Genomic DNA, 22,068 nt, shown 5'->3' with positions numbered 1-22,068 from the left:
TGAGAATGTCTCTACCCAGGGATGTATCAGGAAGATAAATTCTCCAGCTGAGATCCAACAAGGAATTAAATGCGAAAATCAAAAACGTCACCACTGGCCATGATCCAACAAGGAATTAAATGCGAAAATCAAAAACGTCACTACTGGCCATGATCGATAAAGTTTCGAGTCCACGTGGTCTATACCATGGTCAGCTGGTTCGAGTCCCATCGGTAGAAAAAAATCATCAGTAGATTGATGGCTGACAAGGTAGGAGAGGTGGTGGTATACAATAATTTCTAATCCTTATATTGCGTGCCAAAATACCGAGTTCAATTTCAAATCTCTCTACAACGTTCATATGAAGTGATGGTATATGACACTGCTGATGGTGATGCGTCTGGTGGATTACTACTATTGAGCAGACCCCCTAGTGTTATTCGACAAGAGTTTCACCCTTACCGGGAGAGTTGGACGTGCGGTTAGGGGTGCACAGCTGTGAGCTTGCATTCGGGAGATAGTGGATTTGAACCTCACTGTCGGCAGCCCTGAAGATGGTTTTCCATGGTTTCCCATTTTCACTCCAGGCAAATGCTGGAGGTGTTCCTTAATTAAGGCCACGGCCGCTTCCTTCCAACTCCTAGGCCTTTAAGACCTATCTGTGTCGGTGCGACGTTAAGCAAATTACAAAAATAAAATTCATCCTTTCTCTACCTCATAAACACAGTCCGGTCTAAATGGTTAGCGTGCTGGCCTTTGGTCACAGGGGTCCCAGGTTCGATTCCCGTCAGGGTCGGGAATTTTAACCCTCATTGGTTAATTTTGCTGGCACGCAACCTGGGTGTATGTGTCGTAATTATCATCATTTGAACCTCATCATGACGCGCATCAAACAAAAAAACCTGCACCTGATGAGCCAAATATACCCTCAGACACTCCCGGCACTAAAAGCCATATGCCATTTTATCATCACCACCACCACCACCACAGAGAAGTCGTTGAATTCTTAGAATAGAATACTCCCATCTCCTGAAACTGGAGAGAAAGAGCATTCATTTGTTGCAATTCATTAAATTTGATACATGCATTAAATATAATTTATTTTGTTGTAGACGGTAACAATTTAATATAGTCTAGGGCAACATGTACGTACCTTCCCCTTCCTTAGCTTATTTAGAGCTTACTTTTGTGTCACAAGTCTCGTGGAGTTATCCTACCATGGCTGGATTCTTGGTTGAATTTTGGTCGTGCATCCTGTCATGAATAGCCAGTAACTGGCAGTAGCAGCACAAAGCAGCTCGGGGCCTGCCCATAATAACTGAAAATGGGTTCCCTCATTTCCTGATAAAGAAAGTAATGATGATGATGCTTGTTGTTTAAAGGGGCCTAACATCTAGGTCATCAGCCCCTAATGGTACGAAATGAGACAAAATGTAATGACAAATTAAAAATTCAAAATCCTCCACTGACCAGAATTCAAAATGTGAGGTCGAAGAATAAAAGGATGGATATGAAATTTTAAAAATCAATAGATCCGACCCGCAATGCCTCACATTCACAGAAACTAATCACAGGTACAGTAAAAGCCAGCAACGCACTCTGTTGCTACTAATCACAAACCTATTGTGTACCTAACATAGTGGTACTACGCGCAAGTAAAAGCGACCTATGGTGTCCCCCGCGTGGTGGTACTAATCACAAGTAGTTTCATGGTTCTAATACAATCATCACTTGGTCGTGCCTTTCAGTCACCTCTTACGACATGCAGGGAATACCGTGGGTGTATTCTTCATCCTCGTACCCCACCCGCAGGGAGTTGTGCGTATAGTCCGCGAGAGGTATTTTATTTCCTTCAAGTCCACCGGCAAGCCAGTTAAGACCCCCCTATCCGCCACCTGAGACGCGCCACGTGGGAGTATCACCTCTCCCCTGCTACGCCAGCGTAGTAGGTTCATGGGATAAGGAAAGTTGCAAGTTTATTTTGTAGTACAGGATTGTATATTATTACAAAGAACAACAACGATGCAATGATGATGATAATAATTTAGTTTTCAAATCCGAAGGAATTAAAATAATACACTTATATGGAAGGGACACACACACAAGAGATGCATATTCCAATTAGCCTACAGTAACCAAATCATGCTGACCGTCACAATATTAAGAAATAATCTTGTTCCTAGGACCAAATAATTTACAACTCAACCGTCCATCATAAGCCTACTTAGCTACACTGACTGCCGAGAGTTACAAACCGGCTCGAAACTTCATTATTTAGAGTTTAGATAAGGAGGATGTCTTTGTTATCGCATCTTCGCTGACTAATGGGTTCTCAAAACTGGCTAATTACTTCAAAAGCCTTGTTGATTGTTGTGAGTGGCAGCAAGCGATGGTTGTTATTGGAACAGGTTGGGAAACCCACATTCTTTCAAAAATAACTACCGTACTCCTATTGATAAAAGAAGCTCTGCCCTACAATGGCCTAACTTTGGAATAATCCTCTGTAATACAAATAATACTGTGTTGTGTGCTGTAGATTTATCAATATGTAAAATTATTCTTTAGCTACTGAATTAAGAAACAGTCATGGGCCCCTCACAACCCATGCCGCACCCCCGCCCCGCGGGGTCCTTATCGCCGGCACTAGTAACTGGGGAGTGAACATTCATTCATGAATGAGTGACTGATTGGGTGCGTGAATGACTTCGACTGAACTGAGCAATAATGGTTCAAATTCCCGACCCTGCCGGGAATCGAACCCGGGACCCCTGTGACCAAAGGCCACCATGATAACCATCGCTAGATGGAGCCAGACAGTGCATGAATGAATGGACTAGTTCCAAGTCCTCTCTCCCAGTCCTTACTACAATCAATAAATATCCTTTTAACTATATGAAGAGATCTGCAAACTTTATTTACAACCCGTTTATGTGATTATCCCAAGTAACATCTTCCACCGGGCTGAGTGGCTTAGGCGTTTGAGGCGCTGGCCTTCTGATCCTAACTTGACAGTTTCAATCCTGGAGACGTAGGAAACAATGGAAAACCACTTCGAGGATGGCTGAGGTGGTAATCGAACCCCCCGGGGCTGAGTGGACCCCGTTCTAGCCCTCGAACCACTTTTCAAATTTCATGGCAGAGACAGAAATTGAACCCGGGCCTCCGGGGGTGGATGCTAATCCCACTAACCGCTACACCACAGAGGCGGCCCACATAATTCACGGGCATTAAAAACATGACTACTTCGGCGATAAGTAGGGATGTTAATATATAAGTAATAATAATAAACAACGTAAACGTTTCCACCTTTTCAATACTAAAATATATTCACAAAATTATAAATTACAGCTTCAATACGGCTGATGATGACCCCTAGATGGGTCGAAACTAGTACCGTGTAATTTATAATTTTGTGAATATATTTTAGTATTGAAAAGGTGGAAACGTTTACGTTGTTTATTATTATTACTTATATATTATTCTCAGTTCAATACGGACCAAAAACATGAAATTCATAACCATTAAGTAGGAATGTTGCTGAAATATCTTTTTTTCCCTTTGCATTATAATGTTGCTAACTGCTATAGACATTCATTCTGCAATGTAATAATGGTCAATAACACGTTTTCATCTTGCATTATTTTGCATTTTTTGTAGATTTGTGATGATCAGTCATTACTTCATCTTTCAAGAAAATACCATAATATTTTTAAGAATTTTTAGATCATTAAAATGTTTTTTTTTTTATGTCTGCACGTATTCTTTATTGTGAGACTGATAAAAGTCCACAAGTGACAATATCAACAATTACAAATTTTCATTACTGCCTTATATAGTTACTTTTGCTAAATAACTTTCATGACCTAGCAAAATGACCGACAGTTGGTGACTAAGAAAGGGTAAGGAAAGTATTTGTATTATACCTTTGAGTTTTACGTTTCCAAGACTTGTGGAGAACACAATAGCCTACATAACTTCGATAATTAGGAGAAAGTATTTCCTAACATGTCTGAAGTACAGGGAACAAATCAGTCTTAGCACCCGCCCCTACAGCCAGTCATTCACCCTGGCATACCTCAAGACCAAGTACAATAATAATGTTATCGGCTTTATGACCCACTAACTACTTTTACGGTTTTGGAGACTTAGAGGTACCGGAATTTAGTCCTGCAGGAGTTCTTTTATGTGCCAGTAAATCTGCCGACATGAGGCTGACATATTTGAGCACCTTCGAATACCACCGAACTGAGCCAGGATTGAACCTACAAAGTTGGGGACAGAAGCAAAGAGGATAGAATGGAATAGAGATGAAACTCAATGACAAATTTCGGTACCAAGCCACTCGGCGCTAGTTGTTTCAGTCCCTGATCAGAGATAGTGCCACAGTGCAAATTTTGTGCACTCTCTTACTGCTATTATCAACAGATAGCGCAGAGAAGTGACATCCGGCGCAGTGACGCACATCCGGGTATGCTTACAGCTCCTCCCCCTCCTTTCCCCTGCCCCTCGTCCCCCCCACACACCTGGTCGATAATAATGCAGTTCTACCACTTCCATGCCCAATACATTGAAAATCATATATTTTTATTTCCAAGTACTTACTATGTTGTAAATTATGATCTGATACCCTTAGTTCATATGGCATACTATGTTACTGAGAACATAACCACACACCTCAAAGCAGCTTTAACTTCAAATTATTATTCTCGTGTCAGATACATCAAAAAAAAGAAAACAATTACAATAATTTCAAGTAACATTTAAATAATCTTGGACCAATACAACGCTACTTCGAATCCTCTCTTCGTAGCTCGATGCAGGTCATCTTGCGTGCACAAAGATGGACACAGCGGACACTGAAGCATATGCTGGATGGTTTGATCTTCTCCGCAGTCACACTTGGTGTTGTCGCCATTGATGAAGCCCCATCTTGCCAAATTAACTTTGGACCTTCCCACTCCTGACCTCAACCTATTGAGAGATTTCCAGATTGTCCAGCTCTCATTGCAACCGGGTGGAAAACGTTCCTCAACCGCCATCTGCTCAGAGCCTTGGGGGATCTTCGTCTTCCACAGCTGTATCCTTGCCTTCTCAGCTGGTACTATAAGTTCCTGAGATGTTCGTAGGAAGCTCTTCCTAGATTTCGGTCTCTGTACTGGAAACTCATGTCCATGAAGTAGATGAGTACTTTCGTGCTTAATCTTTGTCCTTTCCTTATTTGCAGCTACTTCTCTTCGCACACCGGGTGGTGCTATCCCTGCAAGACGATAGAGTTTTTCAGTTGGAGTAGACTTTAGACAACCTGTAACAAGTCTGCAGGTCTCGTTAAGTGCTATGTCTACCTGTCTGGCATGAGATGAATTGTACCAAACAGGGCAGGCATATTCCGCTGCAGAATAACATAGTGCCATGGCAGAAGCACGAATAGTTTTTGGTTGACTGCCCCATTCTGATACAGATAATTTACGTAGAAGATGATTCCTTGTGGAAACTTTAAGTTTAGTGTTCATGCAGTGTTTCTTGAATGTAAGAGCTCTATCAAGCGTCACTCCTAGGTATTTTGGAGTTTCACAGTATTGTAACTCAACACCTGACCACACTATATGCAGCTTACGATGAGCTTTCCTATTTTTCAGATGAAAGGCACAAACTTGTATTTTCATAGGGTTAGGCCTTAACTGGTTTGCCTTGTAATAGGATGACAAACTTTTGAGGGCGATGGTTAGATTCCTTTCCACTGTCTCAAAGTCTGTACATTGTGTTGCCAGAGCAAGTTCATCAGCATACAAGAAACTTCTGCTATTTGGAGCTACCGGCTGGTCATTCGTGTATATATTAAAGAGGATTGGTGCCAGCACACTTCCTTGAGGTAAACCGTTTCTTTGTGTCCTCCACCAACTGCGCTGTCCTTGGAAGTCCACAAAAAACCTACGGTTCTGAAGAAGGGTTGCGATAAATCTGGTTATCTTAATATCCTTGGTCAGATTGTAGACTTTAACTAACAGAAGTTGATGCTTGACGGTGTCATACGCTGCAGTCAAATCTACAAAGACTATACCTGTCACCTTGTGTCTTTCAAAGCCATCCTCAACGAATTGTGTAAGATTCAGTAGTTGTTCAGTGCAGCTCTTACCCGGACGAAATCCAGCTTGTTGTGGTATGAGGAGAGGGTCAATCATGGGTTGAATGCGATTTAGGATCATCCTTTCCAGTAATTTATATAGATGACACAAAAGGGTAACAGGTCTGAAGTCTTTAGGATGATTTCCTTCCTTGCCAGGTTTGAGCAAAGCAATTACTCTACTTTTTCGCCATGTCTTTGGTATCTGACCTCTGCTCACACATCTATTGAAGAGTTGCAGAACCCATTCTTTGGTTTTAGGCCCAAATGTCTTTATCTGTTCTACTCGAATGTCATCTAGACCTGCTGATTTTCCATTTTTACATTCTTTGATGACTTTTTCCAACTCCAACATGGTGAAGGGGACAGTGAGGTCACTTCTTTCTTCTTGAATCTTCCTCTGTATTTTTGGCCTTCGAATTTTATTGGTTGCTTTCCCATTTAAGAGCACTTGGTGTGCTATCTGATTTGCAGTGACATTGAAATGTTGGGTAGTCTTCGTTGGATCATTGTTAAGGTGCTTCAATAATCTCCAGGCCTTATGGCTATTTCTCGTAAGATCTATACTTCAAATGAATGATTGACTTATTAACACAAAGCTGATATTATAACAAATAAGAAATCCCTTTGAAAGCAAGACAGCAGAGCATACCATATGCAAAACCAAACCAAACCCTATGACAGTACAGCCCTGAAGGGCCTTGACCTACCAAGCGACCACTGCTCAACTCAAAGGCCTGCAGATTACGAGGTGTCATGTGGTCAGCACGACGAGTCCTCTCGCCCGTTATTCTTGGCTTTCTAGACTGGGGCCGCTATCTCACTGTCAGATAGCTCCTCAATTCTAATCACGTAGGCTTAGTGAGCCTCGAACCAGCCCTCAGGTCCAGGTAAAAATCCCTGATCTGGCCGGGAATCGAACCCGGGGCCTCCGGGTAAGAGGCCTAACCGCAGATCATTGGTAACTGATACCAGTACTGAGACCAAGATATGAATATTACATACAGTGACGTGCGGTGATCATATTTGTTACCCCAGCTGCAAAAATGTTTTTTTTTTAATATAAGGAATCGTAGCCCACTACACACACTAAATTCAACATTACCATTTTATGGGTTATGTAGACGAAAGGTATTGATGAAATGTCTGTAATATTTGTCCCAAACGGAATATAATAATTCATTTTACTCAAATAAAATGTAAAATCTGCTGTAAATTAAGAAATAGTACGAAATATTTTACTTGCAGGGTATAATATGGATACATACTTTACTCTTTACTACCTTAAAACTATTTTTTCTGCTACATCACAGCACTTCTGTATGTGTTTTGTTTGTCTAACATTTTCGTGTGTGATGTCTTTGCTCACTGAAGTTGTTTGAATTAATTAGGTGTCATTTTATTCATGTTGTTCATTCGTTTCGTGCCCTAACTCATTCATTAAATGATATATTTATTGGTCCAGGGATCAAGCTATTTTCCTGTCAACAAACAAGTAATATATTTATTGATCCAGGGATCATGCTATTTTGCTGTTTGAATTGCCCACGCTAGTCATATGGAAAAGATAATGACAATTCACAGACATAGCACTCCCATTTTACATAAATAAATAAATAAATAATTAATTAATTTATGTAAAATGTAATTAATTAATTAATTTTAGGTATTAAAGAACTTTTGAAAATATAACTCACATGAATGATTTTTGGAGGTGAACTCAGCTGCATATTTGCCCAGTAGCTGGTACTCTGCAGTCGGGAAGGGGAATTCACATCCAGTCGAAATTTGTAATGTGAAAGAGAGTTTGGTGCACCTTTAAGAATTCCTCAATTAAGGCCACAGCCGCTTCCTTCCTACTCCTAGGCCTCTCCTATCCCATTGTTGCCATAAGACCTGTGTCGGTGCGACGTTAAACAAATAGCAAAAAAAAAGAAGAAGAATTCCTCCGAGATTATATTTTGCCATTCTGCCAACCATTTTGGCCACTAAAGTAGTGAGCAGTAAATAACGAGATTGTTAATTTCATGTTGCTTAGTGACAGAGTGGTCTGTCCTGAATCATGTTGACAACGTTGACATCCTCATTTAAAGGTGAACTCCATTCTTCTCTCCTGCGTAGCAAAGTAGTGAACAGTTCTTTCAAAAAATGAATCTTTCTGGCAAACGTCTTCCAGTAATGCTGCTTCAATGGAAAGCAGTGCCAAGCTTGAAAGTCTTTTTTCTCCCGTTCTGTTCTTTGAGTAGGTTTTTATTCTTTTCAAAGCTGAGAAGGCCCTTTCCACGGATTCAGTAGACACTGGTATGGTACAAATGATCGCAATTAACTTAGAAAGTTGTGGGAAACAACAAATTAATGATTGTTCTGAAAAGAGGCTCATTAATTCAAATGGACTCCTTTCATTAAACTCCTCACTACTGTAGAACACCATTAGTTCATTTCTCAACCTAATTTCATCAAAATGGCCAGGGTATGAATTTAGAAGACTAGAAATTTCAGCTTGAGGGATACTTTTCTGATAAATTTCATACTTTCCTTTCTCTGCAGATATTAGTCCTAAGAAATTCAATTTCCCATAATCCTGAAAACGCATTTCGAGGTGACTGTCAACATTATCAAATATTTCACAGTAAATTTGTTTGTAATTAGGACTGTTTCTTTTTGTTGGCTCACCTATTTCTTGTGCTGTTTCTGCATAGATGGACTCAAATTCGCCCCTTAACGAATAAATGGCCTTCCGAATTTCATCAAGTTTTCTCCAGAAGAAAACGTCGAAAGTTTTCGTCTCGAGGATATTGTAGAGAACATCAGTGAAAGCAAATATTTTATCAAATGTCCTAAGGAGAAAACAAAATGTGAAATCATTCAGCGTGAGGAAGTAACCTTTCACTGGAGCTAAAATTTCGTTCTCAATTTCGAGGGAATTGCATAGCATTGAGTTAAAAACTTCACACAAATCACTTCTGTGAATGAACACGGTGCTCACTAACCTCTTTGTATAGTTCCACTTAGTAGGTGAAACACTAGGAAGTCTTCTCTGCAAATACTCTTCCAGGAATTTCGCCCGTTTAGGTGAACGTGAAAAGAAAGCAGCAATACCATTAAGAGAGCTGAAAAATATTTTGCATTCAGACAACCTGTTCACAGTATGGAACAAAACTAGATTTAAGCAGTGTGCAGAGCAATGAATAAATAAAGCTTGAGGATGTGTTCTTTTAATTAAAGCTTGCACTCCATTCATATGCTCGGCCATTGAAGCAGCTCCATCGTAAGACTGTGCAATTAACTTGTTATTACAGTCAAACTCGGTCAAATATTGTCTTACGATTTCTGAAATCCCTAAAGCAGTTCCGTTTTCACTGATGTCACTGTACCCGACAAATCTTTCCTTTGTTTGCCCATTGTAAACATAACGCAGAACAACGGAGAGTTGTGCAGTGTTGGAAACATCAGTCGTCTCATCCACTAAAACTGAAACAAAGTTGGCTTCTTTCAATTCAGATTTTATTTCTTCCAGCAATGAGTTTGCCACTGCATCAATTAAATCATTCTGAATTCTATTTGATACACCCCTAAAAACTGTGGATGTCTCCAAGTGGGTTTTCAAGAGAGGGTCATATTCTGCAGTGTATTTTAACAGCTCGATGTAGTTACCCCTATTAACTGAGGTTCCACACTCATCATGCCCTTCGAAAGAAAGTTCTTGCTTACATAAAAAGCACACAACATTAACGAAACGCTTCAATAATTCCCTGTTTTGCTTTACCCTCTTGTTATGAAATGTGATTTCCTGCTTGAGCTGATCACCTAGTTGTGTGTCCACCCTAACCTTACCAAACGACGCTAATAGGTAAGACGCTCTGATGTGTCCTATAGACTCTTCGTGAGAAACAGCTGCATTGGTCAAATTTCCCAGATTAATATACCCCGTTTTAGTCCAGCTTGTGTTTCTGTCTTTACCAAAAAGCAGGCAAGACCAGCAGAACAGAGCATTCACTTTGGTGCATCCTGTCAACCAAGCATATTTTTCGTACGAAGAAGCAGTGAAGTGCCTAGTGAAACCTTTTACTTGTTTTTTTAAGCCTGGTAAATCTGGAGTTGGCCTACCTTCTTTTATAAGGCTGCTTTTTTCGTGGAAAGATCTACCTGAGAAAGGCCTTTCAAGAATAGTTTCCACTACACACTCGCACATATTTCCAAATTGATATTCACGGCAGTGCCGACACCATCATAATTTAATCCACAACGTCACGACGCATAACACACGTTACATTCATGAATAATGGCACAGAACTCACGAAAACTTCACCTGTAAACCAAGAGGAACACCGCAAAAATTCACTATAATATATACCACCATTACCACGGCCGACTTGATGCGTCGCTCTAGCTAGCTCCTTACCGGCCTTGACAATCGGGTCCACGCACTGTAATCGGAGTAGTTACACAGCTCGACACATGGCGCTGGAGGCCGGCCTATTTGCGGTGGAAATGCAATACTTCTTTATGGAAAATATATTGACTTTGATTACCGATTTATCGTAATTTAGAGTTATGGATATTGTTACATAGGTTAATACTGTTAAAATTATTAATCCTAAAGGTTACTTTCGTTGATATTTGCCAAAATGATGTCGTGAAATGAAACTGCGGGGAGATGACTTAGTCCAGCTGAAGGTCTGATATTAACTCTGATTGCCGATGTATCTTAATTTAGGGAATAAAATTGTACGTTACATTGACTAATATTGTTTAAATGATTAATCCTAAAGGCTACTTTCATTGATATGTGCCAAAGCAACGTCGTGAAATGAAACTGCGGAGGATGGAGTAGTCCAACTGAAGTTCCTTAACTGTGAGGAATAATAGTAATCGATTTATTATCATGGCATTTAGATACATAGCAGAACTTACCACAATGCTTTTGTCTTCTGATGTTAATATTGAGATTAAGAGTCATTGTTCAATTAGAGTTTTAAAATTCTTCAAGCGCTGCTCTCAGGAAGGGGGCTGGACAAAACATAAAAGTCTTATTTTTTCCATATTCGTTGTATGAATAACATAAATATTTGGACTCAAACATGTTTAAATTTTAATTTCAACATATATAGTTTCAGATTATATTTCATTAATACCTTTCACTACAATATTAAATACCGGGCAAGTTGGCTGTGCTAAATTCAGACAATAATTTTTACTTGAAATGCAGTAGGGTGGAACAAGTTGGACGCGCGGCGTGCAGCTGTGAGCTGTGAGCTTGCATCCGGGAGATAGTGGGTTCGAACCCCACCGTCGGCAGCCCTGGAGATGGTTTTCCGTGGTTTGCCATTTTCACATCAGGCTGTACCTTAATTAAGGCCACGACCGGTTCCTTCCCACTGCTAGCCCTTTCCTATTCCACCGGCGTCATAAGACCTATCTGTGTCTGTGCGACAAAAAACAAATAGCGAAAAAAGAAGAAGAATTTTAAATACAGATTCAGTGATAGAACAAAATTGCAAACTGTTCTCTGCTCCATGATGATGATGCTTGTTGTCTAAAGGCGCCTAACATCTAGGTCATTGGACCCATTGCTCAGGTAACAACACTTCATACGTTGGCCTTACCGTCATAGCAGTAGTGATTCTTACTTGTCAATGTTTAAATGTTAAAGTTCAGATTAACTTGGATAAAAATGTGTTGTGTTGCTGTCATATGGCAAATATGACACCGCCTAAAGCATTATTCTATGAAAGAAAATTAATGGGCAAAAATACCTGATTAGCGTGACTAGCGCCACTCCCGGAGGCCCGGGTTCGATTCCTGGTCCTGCCAGGAAATTTCAAAAGTGGTAGGAAGGCTGGAACGGGGTCCACTCAGCCTTGGGAGGTCAACTGTGTAGAGAGGAATATCGATTCCCACCTCTGACACCCTCGAAGTGGTTTTCCATAGTTTCCCCCTTCTCCAAGCAAATGCCGGGATGGTAACTAACTTAAGGCAACGACTGCTTCCTTTACTCTTCCTTGCCTATGCCTTCCAATCTTTACATCCCCAACACAAGACCCCTGTTCAGCATAGAAGTTGCGGCCGCCTGTGTCATTCTTCCCAGTTGTATCACCTGACCGGCAGTTTCACACTCCAGGACACTACCCTTGAGGTGGTAGAGGTGGGATCCCTCACTGACTTCGAAAGAAAAGCCAACCCTGGCGGGGTAAACAGAGTAAGAAAGAAAGAAAGAAAGAAAGAAAGAAAGAAAGAAAGAAAGAAAGAACGAAGGTAAATACCCGAAATAGAAACGGAAAACTAAGATGACAGTGCTACCCGCTTTTAGCCACTCCGTAGATGTGTCCTGGTCTACAGAGAATTCGTGAAATCATAATGTCCCTTTGCCACTTTTTTTCCTGTTCGGAATACAAAAATGGCACACAGTAATATATATTCGAATATTTCCTATCACAGTTAAAGAAAAGAAAATCACCACACCATTAAAAAACGAATTAGCGCATAAATTAAAATCCTTGTTCAGGACGAAGTTACAGCGAGAAATCACTTTGTTCTTGTTTCCATAAAATTTCTGTTCGAAGTACGAAAAGGTGCACAAGAATATCACAAATTCCAATATTTGTAAACACAATTTTAAAAATATAATCACCACACTACACAATAAAAAATAAACTCACTAGCTCACAACTATCAGATCTCAATATCAAGCCAACAAGCACCTCATTGCGAACACATTGCCAACATTTACAACAGCAAAACCATATAACTAAAACTGGAAATGCGGCAATTTTCGGTATACAGCTGTCAGTGGGTAGTAGGCCAGCGATCCAGTGCCATTACGGTGAAACTCTCCAATTACAGCTTTATGCTGGACTTCACAAGCAATTGTCAAGGCCGGTATGAGGGTGCTTCAGTGCCGGCAGAAAGACTATTTAGCATTTTGGAAGGTGGGATTCTCCATTCAACCTAACCTCGGTTGAGTTGATGCCAATAAGGGACAAACAATGAGATTTATATGTTGTCAGTTACTGTATATAGGCGAGAGAAGATAAGGCAAATCTCAGGTCAAAGACTTTATGAAAGCAACTGAAAACTCTCCCGCCATCTGTTGAGAACGCTGTAAAACATTTTCCAAAGATTTTACAATACCCGAAAAAATGTCGTCGGGCGATCGCAAAATGAACACCGCAGCTGAACGAGAATTTCTCGGGCGGTAATGTTACGGGCAAGCGCGTGCAGCCCGAGAATGTCTCGGACGTGCCACTGAAGAGATTTATGAGTGATTCCAATTTAAATTTCAGAAATTATGTAGCATGAAAGAGTTGTGCTTTCTACTGATTTTTTGTGGATTGTGTTCAATAAATGTTCTGTTTTCGGGCATAATGATATGATTCGTTCCACTTTTTGAAAACTATCGATTACTATCGATAGTAGAGCTCATAATATCGGAAAATATCGATGGCGATTACTATCGATAGTTTGCTGCCCCTAACCAAATACAGTACAGACAATACACGACACACGGATTTCGCCTTGCTAAAATGGGAGACAATTCGACGGTGGCGCTCCTAGTGACTTGACCTGAACAAATCGCGCTAAATTCAAATATCAATGGAAATGTATATACGGAAATGGATAAATAAATTACGTCTAGAAAGAAAGTGGTATTGAGATATTAACTTCGAAGTTGCTAAAGCAATTCTGGATAAATGAATGAAGAATTATTTAAAAGGTTATTATTCAAAGACTGAAATTAGACATATAAACAAGGTGTGAAATGGACTGCTGTGAAATGGCTTGATCTTCCATTTATGCATTACTTTTTTAGCTTTAGCATACCTGCCTGAAATCTTACGGTTGGATTTGTCTTTTTTCCTCATTTGAAAACATTGTATCATCACATTAAGACATTTGTCAATAAAAATATCGGCACATTCCTTACACATATGATGCAATGAATTAACATTTAATAGCTGGACAATTTTCCTCTTAACATGAAGCCTACTAACAGAAAGAAAATCTATAAAATCTCGGCTTTAATCTGAGAGGAGGGATAAAAGAAAGAAAAATTTGAAAATGTTGTCGATAGTGATGCTTTGAGGAATATTTACGTACAATTAGAGTAAAAATGTAACATACCCTTGGCTGTATAGTCGAGGATTTTTAAAGTCGCTGGCCTGGAAATGATCTGAACAGATCTTATAATTCTTATACAAGCGTAACGTCCCTTCTTTCTTGTACACTTTATCCAAATCGCTTCTGTGACATTTCAAAACCCACAGATCACACCTACAACAACATATCGGTATTGAAGGTTAACTGCTGCACTACACAATAAAATATGCGTATTATATTTTAAGCCCGTTAAAATATGGGTCGAACAGGTCAGAAGATTATGAAGTACTATAAAAATCACTGTCACTGGAAGAATATATATGCAAACACAATATTACTTACATGTTCTTGTCACGAGGGAACCTGAAGAACGACCGCGCATTTTTCTCTACTTCGTAATTACTGCAGCCAAACACAGCACATACCTTTCCCCTCATGTTGAGAGGAGATATCAAGGAATGACACACGCTACTATTTAATTATGCCAACTCACTGAAAACGCATAAATAACACCAAAAACTTCACACAAAAATACACGTGCTCTTATGACAGAATCAGTACCGTTCAGGTCTATCCGCTAGAGTGAGCTCCAATAGCTGTCCCTCGATATCTCGCTCAGTGTCGTGTATTGTCTCTACTGTATTTGCCCTAACTTACAATCACCGAAGGATCGAGATGGCGGTGTTTACAATATTCCTTCCCTTCGCTCTTAGCTGTGTTCATGCTGAACAACCTAAATATTTTTCTTCGGCCATCGGAAAACATACTGTAAATGTGTCATTAATGAATTGCTCGAAAAACCTTTATACATACCGAAATGCAATTGATTTCATAAACAGGCTCTATTTTCAATATTATCATTTAGATTTTCACGGCCCGTGCAACTATTCATGAGGTATATTTTTGGGCTTATGCCGTTTAATTAATTATAAAAATACATTCAACGCGTTTCGACAGGAACCTTGCCTTTCTTCATCAGGAGACACAGAGAAAATGAAACGACACATAACAGTAGCGTATACGGGTACAACACTCGGCCACCTGGATTCCTCGCTGCACACCCTCTTTTCTGCACAACTTGTAAGCAAAGATAATACTTGTAAGGAGCGGTAAGGAATGTAGATTTCAGTCAACGAGCTAGAAAGAGTCCTCTTTCTAGCTCGTTGATTTCAGTAATAGCCGTGTGAGCGATAAGGTGTGTTTTGTATGTGGCATCTGTCAGCATTCAACTAAAGCTAAAATATTAGAATGGCGGCAATAGCCGGCGATTCGCATTTCTGTCGCGTACTATTTCCTAGCGAATTTGGATTTTCACCCCGTTCTACTCCCTAGCGTTTGGCGGCAAGGGTCGTTGATTTGAATTTTTAGAGGGAAGTACTTCGTAGCGTTGCGCAATAACCAGAGAGAACAGATTAAGAGCTTCCAAAGTGAATTAATCAATGTATATATATATATATATATATATATATCGGTAAAACTTACGGTACCCACTGGGCGAAACTTAGGTTAGAGATCGAACATACCGCGGACGCCATCTTTAAATCAATATAAAATATTATTCAAGTATGCTATATGTAGCATACACTATTTTTTAAAAATTTACTTCAACAGATTCTTTTAACACCGCAGATGGATATTACATGGATATTTCCTTCCTGTCAACATCATTAGGAATGATGTATATACCTAACCTCAAATTATATTGACAACACATTTCATAATAATTAGAAAATACCTTCAGCAAGTAGCCTATATAATCAGTACTGTCGATGAACATGAGCGCGCGAGTTCGGTGAAATATATATGGTAATAATAAGGCAGAGGTGAAAATAACAAATAGGGTCATTATATTAATCGTATTACACTTGGACTGGATAATATAATACATATATGGTTATTTTTTTACTGGCTATTGCAGCCATTCCAATAGTTGAGTTGAATACTGAACCGACAGATGGCACAGACAAAGCACACCTTTAGCGCTCACACGGCTATTACTGAAATCGAGACTCCTTACCGCTCCTTACAAGCATTCTCTTTGCTTACAGGTTGTGCAGAAAAGAGGGTGTGCAGCGAGGAATCCAGGTGGCCGAGTGTTGGACTCGTATACGCTGCTCGCATAACAGGTTGCTAGCAGAAAGCAACAAGGAACTTGAAATGGTGCAACGATCTACAACAACGAGCTAGAAAGAGCTAGCTCGTTGATCTACAATAACATACAAGGTCTGTCTACGGAGGTCAAGTCACGAATGCTACTTATGGAGCCGCCATATTGGGTCTTTAAGCGAGCGTAACCAAAGGCAAGTGTATTCGCATTTAGAGGATTTCGGTACCGTACATTGAAATAAAAACAAAATACCAACCAATTTTGATAAAGAATTTAATTGGGCATCTCCTGGCCATGTATATATAACTGTAGAACACTTAAATGATATGAATACATTCACAGCTATTTGAATAGGAAGATAATGAATATAGCCTGAAATTCTACTTTTTTCTTTTTTGAGAAACAAGAATCAACAGAAAAGCTCATGTTCTTCTCTTTTACTTCCTTACAACTTGGTCTTACTGTGTTTTTTATTAATATCATCTGTCAAATACGTAATCTTATTGACAGAAACATAGAAATCTGTACAGTACCTGTGTCATATTGTGATTACCGGTACATGAAATACTGAATTTGAAGTACTGTATTTAAAGTACTAAACGGTGGTGGTGGTGGTGGTGGTGGTGGTGGTGGTGGTTATTGTTTTAAGGGGAAGTACAACACTTCGAAGAATGAAGATATCGGCCAAAGGAAGACAAGGGCCACGAAGGGCGTGAAAATGAAAGACTCCCTAGCCTTTGCAAACCTAAAAGCGTCGGGGTCGGAAAAGAACAAGAGTTGACCAAGGGAGGTCGGATAGGATAGATGAAAGTGAGGAGCCTGGCACAAGTAAGTGGAAGCAATGCCAGGACTCAGCTAAGGACCCCGTGGTCGCCAATCCACGCTCCAAAGTTCAGAGCCCCTGGGGCCCCTTTTAGTCGCCTCTTACGACAGGCAGGGGATACCGTGGGTGTTATTCTACTGCCCCCACCCACAGGGGGAAGTACTAAACGACGGTAGTAATAAATTACCTTAGCGTTTTCTTTATTAAGAAAGTAATTTCCGATACTGCGTTTCTAAAAGGTTACCCAAGTATGTTGACAAACACTGAATGCCTCTTGAGTTGAGTGCATTAAATGATGTATGGTAACTGTTGTTATCCATTCGTGTGGTATTTCGTTCGGTTCTAAAGTAAAAATATTCTGCACGTATACAACAAGAGTGATGTTCTTATCTACTTTTAACTAGTTTATTGATAACCCATGCAGCTATATAGTACAAAGTGGTGGTGGTGGTGATTGTTGTTTTAAGAGGAAGTACAACTGGACAACTATCCTCTATAAACACTAATCAGAAGAACACAAATGGAAGAGGACCAAAACTTCGAAAAATGAAGGTATCGGCAAAAGAAAGATGAAGGCCACAAAGTGCGTGGAAATGAAAAACTACCTAGACCTCGAATGCACTAATGCCATCGCGGTCGGAAAAGAACAAGTGTTGACCAGGGGAGGTCGGATGGGCTAGAATAGTGAAAGCAATGTCAAGACCCAGCTAAGGGCCTCATAGTCACAACCCAAAATAGATTTCCCCCCGTGGGTGGGGGCAATAGAACAACACCCACGGTATCCCCTGCCTGTCATAAGAGGCGACTGAAAGGGGCGTCAGGCGCTCCTAACTAGGGGGCGTGGGTTGACGACCACGGGGCTCTTAGCTGAGTCCTAATATTCATGTATATAATAATAATAATAATAATAATAATAATAATAATAATAATAATAATAATAATAATAATAATAATAATGGTTAAGAAAATTAAAGCCATTGGTAGACACGATTTCATAAGAAATAGAAATTCAGTCACTATTAAGTTGAGTTAACCTAGGTTAGGCTATTTTAGGGATTACATTAGGATATTATGTTAGGCTACGGTACATTAAATTACAGTAGTTGGTTAGTTCGAGTGAAGCGAGTGTTGTGATCTTTAAGTATTTGTCCAGCCATATAATGTACTCTATAGAGCATTTAAGATGAATGAAATTTAGCTGTAAATAATAAATACAGTACAGTATAAGACTGCTATTATCAATACAATTGTTGTAATGATGGCCAGCTGGGCATACATTGTTGGTTTGAAGTGATAGGCTTATTCTTTATTATGATTATAATTTGTAAATGAACTGGAACAAGCGTTTTAAATATCTGTGAAACATTTCTACGTTCCGTGTAGGGTTAGAATGATACTGTCTGTAGTTTACATGAAAAGGAATGGAATGAAATGTCGTTTGGCTTTTAGTGCCAGGAGCGTCTGAGGACAAGTTCAGCTCGCCAGGTGCAGGTCTTTCGATCTGACTCACGTAGGCGACCTGCGCGTCGTGATGAGGATGAAATGAAGATGAAGACGACACATACACCCAACTCCCGTGCCAGCGAAATTGACCAATTATGGTTAAAATTCCTGAACCTGCCGAGAATCGAACCTGGCACCCCTGTGACCAAAGGCCAGCACACTAACCATTTAGCCATGGGGCTTGTTTGCTTGCTTGTTTTGAAAGACAATTCTCTTTCTTTGGGAGGTGTCCTATTATATGTCAAAGACTTAGGTGGATTAGGGGCTTTGAAAATTGTTGGGATGGAATTCCACTTGAGTAGTTTCCGTCCATCTGCCCTCTTTAGTTCAAATTGCGATTCTTCAAAATGATGCTAGAAGAAAATACACCGGGCGAGCTGGCCGTGCGGTTAGAGGCGCGAGGCTGTGAGCTTGCATCCGGGAGATAGTGGGTTCGAACCCCACTGTCGGCAGCCCTGAAGATGGTTTTCCGTGGTTTCCCATTTCACACCAGGCAAATGCTGGGGCTGTACTTTAATTATGGCCACGGCTGCTTCCTTCCAACTCCTCGGCCTTTCCTCTCCCATCGTCGTCATAAGACCTATTTGTGTCGGTGCGACGTAAAGCCACTAGCAATATATATACATATGTGTAATAAGACCTATAAATATAAAATATCGTTCATATAAACATACTGATATTTAGGAATAATAAGAATGTAGAACTTCACTAACCTCGCACAAGAAGCAATTATCTGTAGGTTGCCCTTTGTCACGCCTACAGTTTTGTACCCACTGAGCTCTCCTTTGCTTATATCTCGGGAAGCGAAACACTCTAATTCCGTCAGTTGTCTTATTTTGACAATTTGGTGCGGTGCAGTATCCCGTTTTCCTTCAAAATACAAGTAATAACTCACATCATTATATCGGGCACGCCCACGTAACAACGATATTTGAGACCCAACATGGCCGCCACCGCAAAGGATTGTGGTAGCGTGACCAGACCTCCCTAAACAGACCTTGATAATATAGAGAGGCGGAAGCGCTGCCTGGGTGAACCTAATAGAACGAACGTCCGCCATGTTTCCTGTGGTCACACAAGCAAGGGGGCATGGTCTTTAAATGACGAAAAGTGTAGAAAATACGCATTTTAGAATCTCCTGGGGGAGAATTAAAGACCGTTGCCGAAAGCTTGAAGCATGAAAGCGAATACCGCCACTTCATCATATTGCAGCACGAGGTCAACATCACGATCAGTTGATTGTAGGGTAGTTCGAAATCATCGCACAGTGACATACGAATAGGCCTCGAAATCGGAACAAGAGCGTTACCGTGCTTGGCTGTTGTGGTTAAGCGTAAATTAGAATAAATTAGAATAAAAATGATGGACATAAATAATTATGACAGGAAACCTTAAAATCATAGGGACCTACAATAGGTTACAACCTCATTCTGTTCATATTTTTAAAATTATTGCATCCTTATGAGTACTGTGTTCCTTTCTTAATCTGTTTACCCTCCGGGGTTGGTTTTTCCCACGGACTCAGCGACGGATCCCACCTCTACCACAAGGACAGTGTTCTGGAGCGTGAGACGTTGGGTCGGGGGATACAACTGTGAGGGAGGGCTGCACCTGCTATGCTGAACAGGGGCCTTGTGGTGGGAGAAGGAAGCGGCCGTGGCCTTAAGTTAGGTACCATCCCGGCATTTGCCTGGAGGAGAAGTGGGAAACCACGGAAAATCACTTCGAGGATGGCTGAGGTGGGAGTCGAACCCACTTCTACTCAGTTGACCTCCCCAGGCTGATAGAATCCCCCTACAGCCCTCGTGTCCCTCTTCAAATTTCGTGGCGGAGCTGGGAATCGAACCCGGGCTTCCAGGAGTGGCAGCTGCTCACGCTAACCAGTGCACCACAGAGGCGGCCCTTGAATACTTTACCGCAATAATCGTTTAGTGTAATTATTTGTTATAATATAGGGAGGATATCATGTTTCTCCCATTACCATATCATACTGGGATTACTAGCTGAAAGGTAAGCTTGAAAGTTGTCCATTGTGAAGTGTGGCATAGTTTTAAAAACCAAGGCAACAGACATCTACAATAAAGGCTGTATACATTTCAAAAATAGCAGTAAAATGCTGTATTTTACGTTTGAACAAAATAAGTTATTTTTTGTGGTTACATTTTCTTGGTGGTGGGCGCTCCATTTCCTTTATTTGTAAATGTGAATGAAAATTAAATAGGGCTGGAAATGTAAGCAACTGAATTGACTGGGATACCATTTATCTCTTTTCGCCCTCACAACGCATTGTTCGGTTAATTCCTTGTTCTTTAAACGAAATCTGAAACAAAATTCGACAAATAATTACCGTGGCTATCCGTACTTTCGCTAAGGAAACAATAAAATGGATTTAATTAAAACAGAAATTACAAAGATGAATCTCGGCTATAATTCAGTAATACTTACTTGAAGTACGATATATCCTTGGTTTTATTACTCCGATTAGTACAACCATACGCTGAGCTTACGGCTGGCATACTTGAAAGCGAGAATCTATGTTTTCACTTCTTAAAACGTAGGGAATTAAATTGGCATGCACGATCTCTCTGTCACCTCAACATCTGCTCTCGCGCCAATTCGCTTTGTTTTGACAACCGTTAACATGGCTGCCCCTTATCAACTTGCTTCAAGCAGGGAGCGCTGATGTCAGGTGTACAGCCCTTCTATGTTATTCTAGCTCGTTGTAGGGCAGCCATGTTAACGGTTGTCAAAACAAAGCGAGTTCGCGCGAGAACATATGTTGAGGTGACATGGAGATTGGGCATGGCATTTCCATTTATTAAGTTTTAAGAAGTCGAAAGATAGATTCTCGCTTTCAAGAATGCCAGCCGTATGCTCAACATACGTCTGTACTAATCGGAGTAATAAAACAAAGGATATGTCGTATTTTAAGCACACAAGTATTAGTGAATGATAGCCGAGATAACTTTTTGTAACTTCTGTTTGTAATTAAACCCATTTTATTGGTTACACAGCGAAGGTACTGATGGCCACGGTAATTATTTCCAGATTATATTTCAGATTTCCTTTTAAGAAGAAATTAGCCCAACATTGTTGGCTGCCATATTGAATATATCTATCTATCTATCTAGGTGTTCTGGCTTATGGCAGGTCTTGTCATGGGATGAACCTCTTCCACTGTTGCCTGTCCTGTGCCAAGTTTTTCATGTCCGAATATTTATTTCCTTGGATATTGTCCAACATTTGATATTTTTTCCTTCCTCTTCCTCGTTTGCCTTTCACCATTCCTTCTATTCCTTCTTTCAGTAAACAGTCCCTCCTCAAACAATGTCCGATCCAGTTCATTTTTCTCCTTCTAATGGTGTGTAACATACTTCGTTCTTCTCCAACTCTTCGTAATACCTCCTCATTCCTTACCCGGTCTTCCCATTTCACTCG

The 22,068-nt window shown here is 40.3% G+C and overlaps 1 protein-coding gene across 3 annotated transcripts in view; it reads right to left on the bottom strand.

The window, feature by feature from the left end:
- Positions 1-10,324, bottom strand: part of Patsas (palmitoyltransferase Patsas) — a 79,264-nt gene extending 68,940 nt beyond the window's left edge. Inside the window, exons 1-2 of one of the 3 annotated variants that reach the window (XM_068229123.1) lie at positions 10,208-10,312; positions 7,798-8,398 (exon numbers count right to left, since the gene is read on the bottom strand). The gene's annotated coding sequence lies outside the window, so the exon portion shown is untranslated. Of the gene's footprint in view, positions 1-7,797; positions 8,521-10,207 lie in introns of those variants that run through there. The other 2 variants (XM_067153478.2, XM_067153479.2) reach the window with 2 other exon arrangements.
- Positions 10,325-22,068: the final 11,744 nt, after the last annotated feature.

The sequence above is a fragment of the Anabrus simplex genome, chromosome 9 (genome assembly GCF_040414725.1).
Source record: "Anabrus simplex isolate iqAnaSimp1 chromosome 9, ASM4041472v1, whole genome shotgun sequence".
Lineage (NCBI taxonomy): Eukaryota > Metazoa > Arthropoda > Insecta > Orthoptera > Tettigoniidae > Anabrus > Anabrus simplex.
Note: the sequence above shows the minus strand (reverse complement) of the source record. Positions and strands in the feature narration are given on the sequence as shown.